The sequence below is a fragment of the Stigmatopora nigra genome, chromosome 16 (assembly GCF_051989575.1).
Source record: "Stigmatopora nigra isolate UIUO_SnigA chromosome 16, RoL_Snig_1.1, whole genome shotgun sequence".
Taxonomy (NCBI): domain Eukaryota; kingdom Metazoa; phylum Chordata; class Actinopteri; order Syngnathiformes; family Syngnathidae; genus Stigmatopora; species Stigmatopora nigra.
The window spans coordinates 941,065-951,115 of NC_135523.1; the positions used below are offsets into that span (position 1 = coordinate 941,065).

The 10,051-nt window shown below is 37.2% G+C and overlaps 1 long non-coding RNA gene across 1 annotated transcript in view; it reads left to right on the plus strand.

Annotated features, from left to right (window-relative positions):
* The window catches only part of LOC144209348 (uncharacterized), a 31,211-nt gene extending 22,204 nt beyond the window's left edge, over positions 1–9,007 (plus strand). Inside the window, exons 7-8 of the long non-coding RNA XR_013329095.1 lie at positions 2,891–3,033; positions 8,934–9,007. This is a non-coding gene — a long non-coding RNA (uncharacterized LOC144209348). The remainder of the gene's footprint in view (positions 1–2,890; positions 3,034–8,933) is intronic.
* The last annotated feature ends 1,044 nt before the right edge of the window (positions 9,008–10,051 follow it).

Sequence of the window (10,051 nt, forward strand, 5' to 3'; positions counted from 1 at the left end):
TTCTTTTTAGGTGGGCCAGGGGTGGGGAACCTTTTTTGCCGAAAAGAGCGACAAACAATTAATTTTTCCATTGTTATTTCTTATGAGCCATACACCAAATTTAAAAGTCCCAAAAAATGAAGATTGAAGCAGTTCTAGATGTAATATCTTAGTTCTGTCATCCTCCATTTCCATAATTTAGCTCACAGGTTAGCAAAGAACCAGATGCACTCATCAAAAGAGCCACATGTAGCTCCCGGGCCATAGGTTCCCTACCCCTGTACTAGTGGTTTGTTTCCTGTTAAAGACTCCATGCTATTGAATGATTGGTCGGATGGATTTTTCAATAGATGAGGTTATACGAACCAATTCATTCATGTCAACCCTGTCAGTCAAAATGGATTGGGGGTCATTATGGTCCATATCAGTGCCATACACCTCTTCGTCTTTATTGAGTAGTTATGCCAGTTCATATTTTGCACATCATAGTGCTTTTATTGTGCAAATTTTTCCCTTTTAGTTCAGTCCAAAATCAATAGCCCGGTCAAAGTCTCTTTGTGGAACCTTGTGGAGTTGTCCCCGTGCAGGAAAGAAAAAAAACACCTTGGCGAGCGATGCTGTCAAGAGGAGAGGCCAGTAAATACAGCCAGCCGTCACCTGGCGCTCTACAATTTATTAGCCTCACAAATGCACCCGTCGCCACTTTCCATCATGCCAAAGCTTCTTCTTTTTTTTGTAAGGGATGCTTTGCAAAAGGCAAAGACATTTCAACATTTTCTCCGGTTGACGTTTGGTGACCGGAATAATTCTCCAAAATGAATAGGCAGTGACCCAGAAAAGCCTTGAAATCAAATATGAAATTATTTCAAGATATACAAAGGAGCTCCCAAATGCCTCAAAATGACCCTAAAATCAACAAAAAGTAACTCAAGACCAACTCCAAATCAAAAGGAATCCAAATGTGAGCCCAAGGACAAGGACCGGAACCCTTTCACCCCAAAATATAGAATAAGAAATCATTCAAAGATATACAAAGAGCACCCAAATGCCTCAAAATGGATAGAAAGTGACCCAAAAGCAACAAAAAGTAACTCAAGACGGACTCAAAATCTATAGGAATCCAAATATGAGTCCAAGGACAAGGACCAGAACCCCATCACCCTGAAATATAGAATAGGAAATCATTCAAAAATATACAAGGAGCACCCAAATGCCTCAAAATTGATAGGAATTGACCAAAAATCAACAAAAAGAACTAACTCAAGAAGGTCTCAAAATCTATAGCAATCCAAATGTGAGTCCAAAGACAAGGACCAGAACCCCCTTCACCCCAAAATATCGAATAAGAAATCATTCAAAGATATACAAGGAGCACCCAAATGACTCAAAATTGATAGGACTTGACGCAAAATCAACAAAAAATAACTCAAGACCAACTCCAAATCAAAAGGAATCCAAATGTGAGTCCAAGGACAAGGACTGGAACCCCCTCACCCCAAAATTTAGAATATGAAATGATTTAAAGATATAGAAATGCCTCAGAATTGATAGAAAGTGACCCAAAAGCAACAAAAAGTAACTCAAGACCAACTCAACATCAATGTGAATCCAAATAAGAGTCCAAGGACAAGGACCGGGACCCCCTCAACCCAAAATATACAATAGGAAATCATTTAAAGATATACAAGGAGCACCCAAATGCCTCAAAATGTATTGAAACTTTCAATACATTTTGAGGCATTTGGGTGCTCCTTGTATATCTTTAAATGATTTCCTATTGTATATTTTGGGTTGAGGGGGTCCCGGTCCATTTTTTTTGGGTTACTTTCAGAAAGTAACCCAAAATCAACAAAAAGTAACTCAAGACGGACTCAAAATCTATAGGAATCCAAATGTGAGTCCAAGGACAGGGACTGGAACCCCCTCACCACAAAATATAGAATAGGAAATGATTTAAAGATATACAAATGCCTCAAAATGTATAGAAAGTGACCCAAAATCAACAATAAGTAACTAAAGACAGACTCAAAAACTATAGGAATCCAAATGTGAGTCCAAGGACAAGGACCAGAACCCCCCTCACCCTTAAAAAATAGAATCCGAAATGATTCCGCAAGAAATCCAAAGAGCCACTCGTCCCGGTTAAATGTTGACGACGGCATTTCAAGCGAAGCAAAGGAGCATTTCAGCGCACTTAGGTGATGTGGAGCGACCGACCGCCTTGGGAAAGTTTTCAAAACACCTTGAGAGGAGACCTGGTTTCACCTCCTAAGTGGCTCTCCTTTCGAGGAGACGGAGGTGGACGCCGCTAGCGTAGCGAGGACGGGTCACGGCCCCCGTCGGAGGGGAGCGCCGCTTAGCATCTTGCGCTAAAGGGGGAGGGGGGTCGAGGAAGGAGAGGTGGTTTGGCAAAAGGACACTTGGAAGAAGGTGGCGCTGAAGTATTTATTGCGGAGCCTTTAGCGAGGCCGCTAGCACTTGGAGAAATGGGCTACATCGGACAATTTATTGGTTTATAGTCATTGCTTTTGTTTGATTTACAAATCTAGAGGATCAAGAATGTCATTCAAATGATTTTTAATTATATTTATGAGATATTTACTGCAAATTATCTTGATTTTCATGCAATTTCAACAAAATCAGGGTGAAATTCTTGACCAATATATTTTTATTGATTTATTTTTGTACCATAAAACTGAAATCATTATGTTTTAGGCTTAAGGAAAGTGAATATTTATTTTGGTATTTAAAAACTTGTCTTTTTCAAATACTTGGTGTTCCAAAATGTTTGACTCCACTTTGTAGGTCAATAATTTTGACAATTTTCATTGGAATGACCTCAAATTTTCAAGGCTTGTGCAGAAAAGTCTCAAGTTTATGTGTGTAATGTTTGGCATTTCTATCTTTTCAGGTTAAGAAATGCTGTTGACTTGAAAAGAATGTCAGTTTCTACACTTGCCCTTTCAACAAACAGTCTTCAGATGACTACTAAGAAGACTTCACCAATCCACTACACTCTCTCTTCTGACGTTGATGGCTGTCTTAGCAATTCAGGTATGCAAAAGGAGGCCTTTTATTAAAAAAAATGCAAATTAGTTTTGTAGATGGTGTCTTATTGTCAAAATTTGTGAAATTTTTGAACTGTCTTGGGTGAGTCCGAGCATACACTAAAACGCAAAATGACATTTTTTTTCAAGTGAACAGAATTTCTTAACCCAAAAAGATAGAAATACCAAAGGTCACACACAAAAACCTGAAACCTTTCTCCACAATCTCTGAAAATTTGAGCTCATTCCAACAAAAATTCTCAAAAATATCGTCCTACAAACTCGGCTCAAACATTTCGGAACCCCTTTACTTCCTTATCAGCAACTTTTCATACATTCATCCCATAATCTTTCCACATATTCATTAAAAACAATGTCCGTCTATCCTTATAGGTTTCCCCTATCAAAAACCAAGTGAGGAACCCTTCTAGTCACCCATCGAACATCTCCTAATCCTTAAATAAACACCCGAATTTCATCCCGAAAACACCAGCTTGCGTCTCCAAAAGCAAAAATCCACATCGGCTTTTATCACATCTCCGTCTTTTCCGCCACTTCTACCAAAAACAAGATGGCTCCATCCTTCGTCTCATTAGCGATGGGAGTGGGCAGATAACGCCGTTATTATCCCGTCGTGGCCCGGGCGCCTCCCTCTTTAGTCGCCACGCGTTGTCGTATCTTAAATGACTCTTGATTGCGGGATTTAGCCGCCGCCGGGCAGCGTGCGTGTCGGCCATTATCACCGCGGCGATAAGACAAAAAGAGTATTTAAGTAGAAAATGGGAAAGCCGAGCAAATAACGGCGGGAAGCAGGCGTAAGTACGCCATTACGTGACGCTCCGGCTTTCATGTGCGACTTCAAGGAGGGGATAACGAGCGCTCTCATTCGGCCACCTGACGAGCGGCGACTTTGCCATTAAGACGCCGCCCACGTTTCTTCAAAAGGGGCCGGCCCACAAAGCCACAAGATTCCGTAAAGGATATAAGTATAAGTTATGGTAAAAAAACTGTGGGTCTTAAATTGAACCTTGCGGAACGCCGAACATGATTTCACTTGTTAATAAAATCAGGGTATAAACATGGCTATAGACATCCAATTTACAATACATATTAATATCAGAAATCTAACCAGTTTTTTTTGTATTAACTCATTTAGTATCTTATACATTTAATATCTTCTATATCTATCTTTTATATATATTTTTTTGTTGTTGTTGTTGATGATCACAAAAGGGCCTATGTCTGATTAGAATTATTACTACTACTACCACAACCCCTACTACTACTACCACTACTACTACTACTACTACAACTACCTCTACTACACCCACTACTACTACTACAACTACCCCTACTACAACCACTACTACTACTGCTTCTACTACTACTACCACAAGTACCCCTACTACAACCACTACTACTACTGCTACTACTACTACTACCACAAGTACCCCTACTACAACCACTACTCCTACTACTAGTACTACTATTACTACCACAACTACCCCTACTACAACCACGACTACTACTACCACTACTACTACTACCACAACTACCCCTTCTACAACCACTACTACTACTGCTACTACAACTACTACTGCAACTACTATTATTATTATCTGATGTCAAATTTTTCACATTTTTTTTCATTTCTGAAAAAAAATGTTCTCTGTAAACCTCTCATTGTTTTATCTGAATATTACCACGAAACGAAGGCGACACCCACGATGTCCCCGAATTTAGCCCCGCCCCCTCATCCCCCTTCAAGCCAAAACCCTCAAGTCAAGCGTCACATCAGATCGCTCTTTCTTCCCCGAATTCCGAAAGGATAACCGCCAATTTGAGCAAAAAAAAAAGCCCGGCCAGCTGCCGAGACGTCTGCGCCCCGGCCTCTCCACCTTCTTTTAATCGGGTTAACGAGCGCACGACCGCCATCACCGCCGCTCATGGGCTCATTAGTCCCACTCACCGGCGCTCTAATTGCGGCTGGACCTCTGCCTCTTTCGGCTTCCATTCACTTTCACCATCACATTTTTTCTTTTAGCCTTGGCTACCTGTCAATCATCTCCAACCCTTTCGAGACGACAGGACATGAAATACATTTTTTTTCTTCAAGTTTTCTGGCTTTCCCGCCAGACGGCATCAGGATCAACGCATCCCTCCCGACCCGGTAAATCTCGTCAAGCCGGAGGACTTTCATCACCTGCGACATCTTTTACGTATTCCGGCCTAATTGCCCCGCCCCCCAACCGGCGTGGGCGTCGCCGCTTTGATGGCGTGGCGTGGCGGCGGCACTCGGAACCCGAATGCTAATTTGGCATGGGCTATAACGAAGGCGCCGAAGATTAGCCGTCCTCAGACTGGAAGCTAAGCCGATTCCTTTGGACGACCCCCCGCTGACAAAATCTCGCACCTGCAACGATGAAATCAAAAAAGCAGGAAAGTTGAGAGGGAAAAATGGCAGGCCGCGCTGAGCTTTGAGACAACTTTGCCAGAAACTTTGACGGCGAAAACTTGACGTCAAAGTCATTTTTTTTTGGTGGCGGGCTACCAAGTCGTCAAGCTTTCATGCCGAAGATGATTTTTTACTCGTCGACAGATGGTTTATTCAAATTACTTACCTTCAAAAATAAAATGGGAGAACTGGAAGTATTTCATTGAATTTTTAAAAATGTTTTTGTTAAAAAAATACATTTTTGGGATTGCGAAATATTTATTTTTTTAATCATTTTTAGGACCAAAAAACATTTTAATTATTGTGTAGAGACATCCACAATTGTCCAAATTATTTACCTTCAAAAATTAAAAACTAGAAATTTTATTTACTTATAAAATAAAAATATTTTTATTAAAAAAAATGCGAAACATTTATTTTTTAATAATAGTCATAATCCACATTTAAATTATATTCTTTCCAAAATAAAATGGCAAAACTGAAAATATTCATTTATTTAATTAAAAAATATGTTTTTTATTAAAAAAAATTCATGGGATAGCGAAACATTTATATTTTAAATCATTTTTAGGACCAGGAAAACAATTCCAAACATTTTGTATATATCTCTTATATTTATTTTATCATGACAGACTTTTGGTTTTGGGATAGCTAACATTAGCTTGCTGTTTTGCTAGCGCCCAAATTTTTGCGCCAATTCCATTAGCCTAGCTTCCTTCCTTCCCCTGCTTGACTTTCACACGCCATTGAATTGATTGGACACGGGATTGTCTACCCGATGAGCCGCGAGGCCCGTTAATGATTGAAAGCGCTCTGGTGAATATGCCAGCCAGCGCTTAATTTATGTTTATCATTCATAACGCAAATGACTCTTTGGATGGCGCACCTTGATAAGAGCTTGTCAGCTAATGAATTGAGATTCTCTCGTTAATAAACCCACCGTGTCGTTAATAAGCCTCGCCACTCATCAACCGAGAGTAGCCTACTTATGAATTTTAATAATTCGGGGCAAACAGCAATATTTTCATACATAGTCTTTTGGGGTTTTAGTCATAAATGCATATTTTTTTTCCTCTAAAATCCCATTAATATGGCAGGTGGCTAATCTATCATTAATATGCTGAGCTTCTCATTTGATTGCACACCAAACAAGACTGGCCTCGTTGTAATGAATTACATTTTTTTATGCAATTAATATACCATAGCTTCTGTACACATGGCATAGAAATTATTTAATACTTTTTCATCAATACACAATTCTGACATTTTTGGGAAAGCAAGGACAAATTATTTGGAGAAAACATCACAAAAAATCTGCATAAATATGATATATTATATCATATTTATGCTAATTTTTATGTGATTTTTCCAAATCCATATATATATATATATATATATATATATATATATATATATATATATATATATATATATATATATATATATATATATATATATATATATATATATATATATATATATATATATATATATATATACTTATATAAAATAATCTTTACATTAGCAAAATAATAATACTTTTTTTAAAGAATTAATTCTTGAGTTTTTTTCATTTCCCTTAGCACTTATCCTCTCACAGCCAGGGGGTGCTGGAGCCTATCCCATCCCACAACGAGAGCATATTGAGCTTTTATTTTGGTAACAGAAAATAAATACCTAACATAGCTTCACAACCAAAAAAACTCTTGATAAGAAATGAACGCTAAAATACTTTACCCTGCCTGCTTTCCATATTTTATAGTATTTAATTTTTTTTTTAGAAGAAAGCTTGAGTGCAGACGACCAACTCCTAAAAGCAAACATTAAAAATACAGCGCACATATTCTTCTTCTTCTTCTCACATTGAAATTCAGCGAATATTTTGCATATTTTAACACGGCTCCCGGCAGATAAATTCCACACAAACTTGGTGGTGACTTTCATGGCTAATGGATGCTAACATGCTAACCCCCCGGAAGGCAAAACTTAATGCTATTGGATGATTTCCCAGTGTGTTTGTTTCCCTCACAGGCTCCTTGTAACCGAACAAAAAAAAAACGGATTAAAAAAAAAACCCTACGATATTTCCAACATGTTCTGAGGGCGAGAACGGCAAACACCCAAAATAAAGCGATTAATTTGTCCTCCCGGGGTGCCGCGCTCTCTTCCAAGACGTCTTTATCGTTATTATTTATTTATTATTTTTGGGATTACCGCTTTGGCCCAAAGTCTCTTTCTTTTTTACCGCCACGTCGTGTTTCTTCCTTCGGGTGTGAAAGCTGATAAAAGAATTGGATTGACACGTCTTTTGCAGGTGAAATATGCAAAAAACGTAATAAATGTTAGGTAGACATGAGCAGTCGTTTTAAAGAATGACATTGATGGCCAGAAATGTCCAATCCCTTTCGGCTGGGAAACAACCAATGGACACAAGTTTTTTCTCTCCTGTCAAACATTTATATTCCAGAGGAGTAAAATATGGATTTTTATTTTGGTTTTGTGAAAAAAAATGAAAGCAGTCTTCAAACTTAAGTATCCTTTAAGACCAATCGAAAGTATACATGTACATCTCTGTCTATGTATGTATACATATGAATATGTATATGTATGTATATGTATATGTATATGTATATGTATATGTATATGTATATGTATATGTATATGTATATGTATATGTATATGTATATGTATAAGTATATGTTTAAGTAAATGTATATGTACATGTACGCATATGTATATGTATTTCTATATGTATATGCCTATGTATATGTATTTGTGTATATATGTATATTTATAAGTATATATGAATGTATATAATTATTATATAACTATGTTAAGATTTTATTACTGATTATTTATCTTATATTGTTTGGAAAAATACCCAAAAATATATAACTGAGTAAACTTTTAATTAAACTAATAGAACTAATTGGAGGGAAATAAATTAATTCATTTTAATATTTTTTATTTATCCTTATAAAATGTGTTGCCGTCATTACGTGTAAGCGTTGAGCGCCGTAAAAGACACAAATACATTATTATTATAATTATTATTATTTTTGTGGCCTACTTGTTGTTACGAACATGGCCTTTATTGTGTCTTCTTAATAACAATTTTTTTTGCCACAATAGTAAATGAACGAGTTGACTGCCGAGCTGATTGATTACCCTCGCCAAAATGTCGAAAGGTCGCGCCTCTCACCTCGCGGCATTTCACGATGTTTTGTAACTTCACTTGAGGAAAATAAGTATCCAAGTAGTGCTCCATTTTTTGGTTTGAATGACTAATTTTCCTTCAATTTAGCCTTAAAAATAAATATTTTCAGATTATAATTTATCTTAGAAAGAGAAATGATTTATTATACATCATTTTATATTTTCTATCTTTTAATTGAACTGTCTGAATGTCCAATTCATTTTTAATGAAGATTGGGGTTGCTTTGTCACTTCAGGGCCTGGACGACTTCTTTTCTTCACTATGACATCCAGGATGTTGACTTTTTGATCCAAAAATTCCGAGTCCGAAGCCAAACATCGAGTCGGTGAAGCTGAGCGGGTTGTACGCGCAGGGGTGAGTGTCTTTGGAGTGATGCATGCTGGGTAATGAATAGTTTATCACCCTAGTGAAGCTTTCCCCACCAAGAGGTGTTTGGAAAGCTACTTAAAGAGATGGATGTTTCATTCTTTTATGTTCTGTGACGGCTGTTAGACACTTTTCTTGATGGTCCATTATTTTTCACTGTGCTCGCACGCCCTCCGATGGCCTTGCGTGGAATGACAGGGGGTGGGATGTTGTTATTAATGTAATAAAGCTGTTACCCTTCATTCAAATAGTAGAAAAATACTGTCATTTTAAGTGAATTTAATGTTTTATGATTTGAAAGGAAAAATAAATATCAAATAAATTTAAGGTGAATTGTTTTAAAGCAAACAAATGTAACCAAATTTGAAAAAATAATAAGCAGATGATATAATATATAATATAATCATGAAATGAGTTTTTGATTCATGTTTAAATTTAAAAAAATCTGATAAAAATAAGTGTAACCATTTGAAATAAAATTAATAAAATGAGTCACTAATACTTAAATAATAATAATAATAATATAATGTTATAAATTATCACTGCCAGTCCAGTCCCAATGCACAGGACATCCATGGCAACAACTGCACAAAATATGCACTACTAGTCTTGACCAGGAGATGTCAGGAGTGTACAATTGATTTTTTATTTCGTTTTTTTTACCCAATCCCCTTTCTACCAAATAAAAGTGTTGATTTCTTTTGATAGTAGCTCTCGAAAAGAAAATCTTCTAATGTTACATTCAATGAATGCAGTAAATTCAAATGAATTGGGTAATGAAGTTCCTTTCATGGCGACATCCCAGTTTTATAACTGGCACGTTTCCATAGTGACCCGGCAAATTGGCCAACCAATAAAGCAAACAAAAAGCTCGGACGGACATTTAATTACACGCACTCCGCACGAATGTCATTCGTGCTCAAATCCCGACAATGAACCAGACCGAAAAATATTCCTCCTGTCCAACGTCCACCCACAAAAGACGTC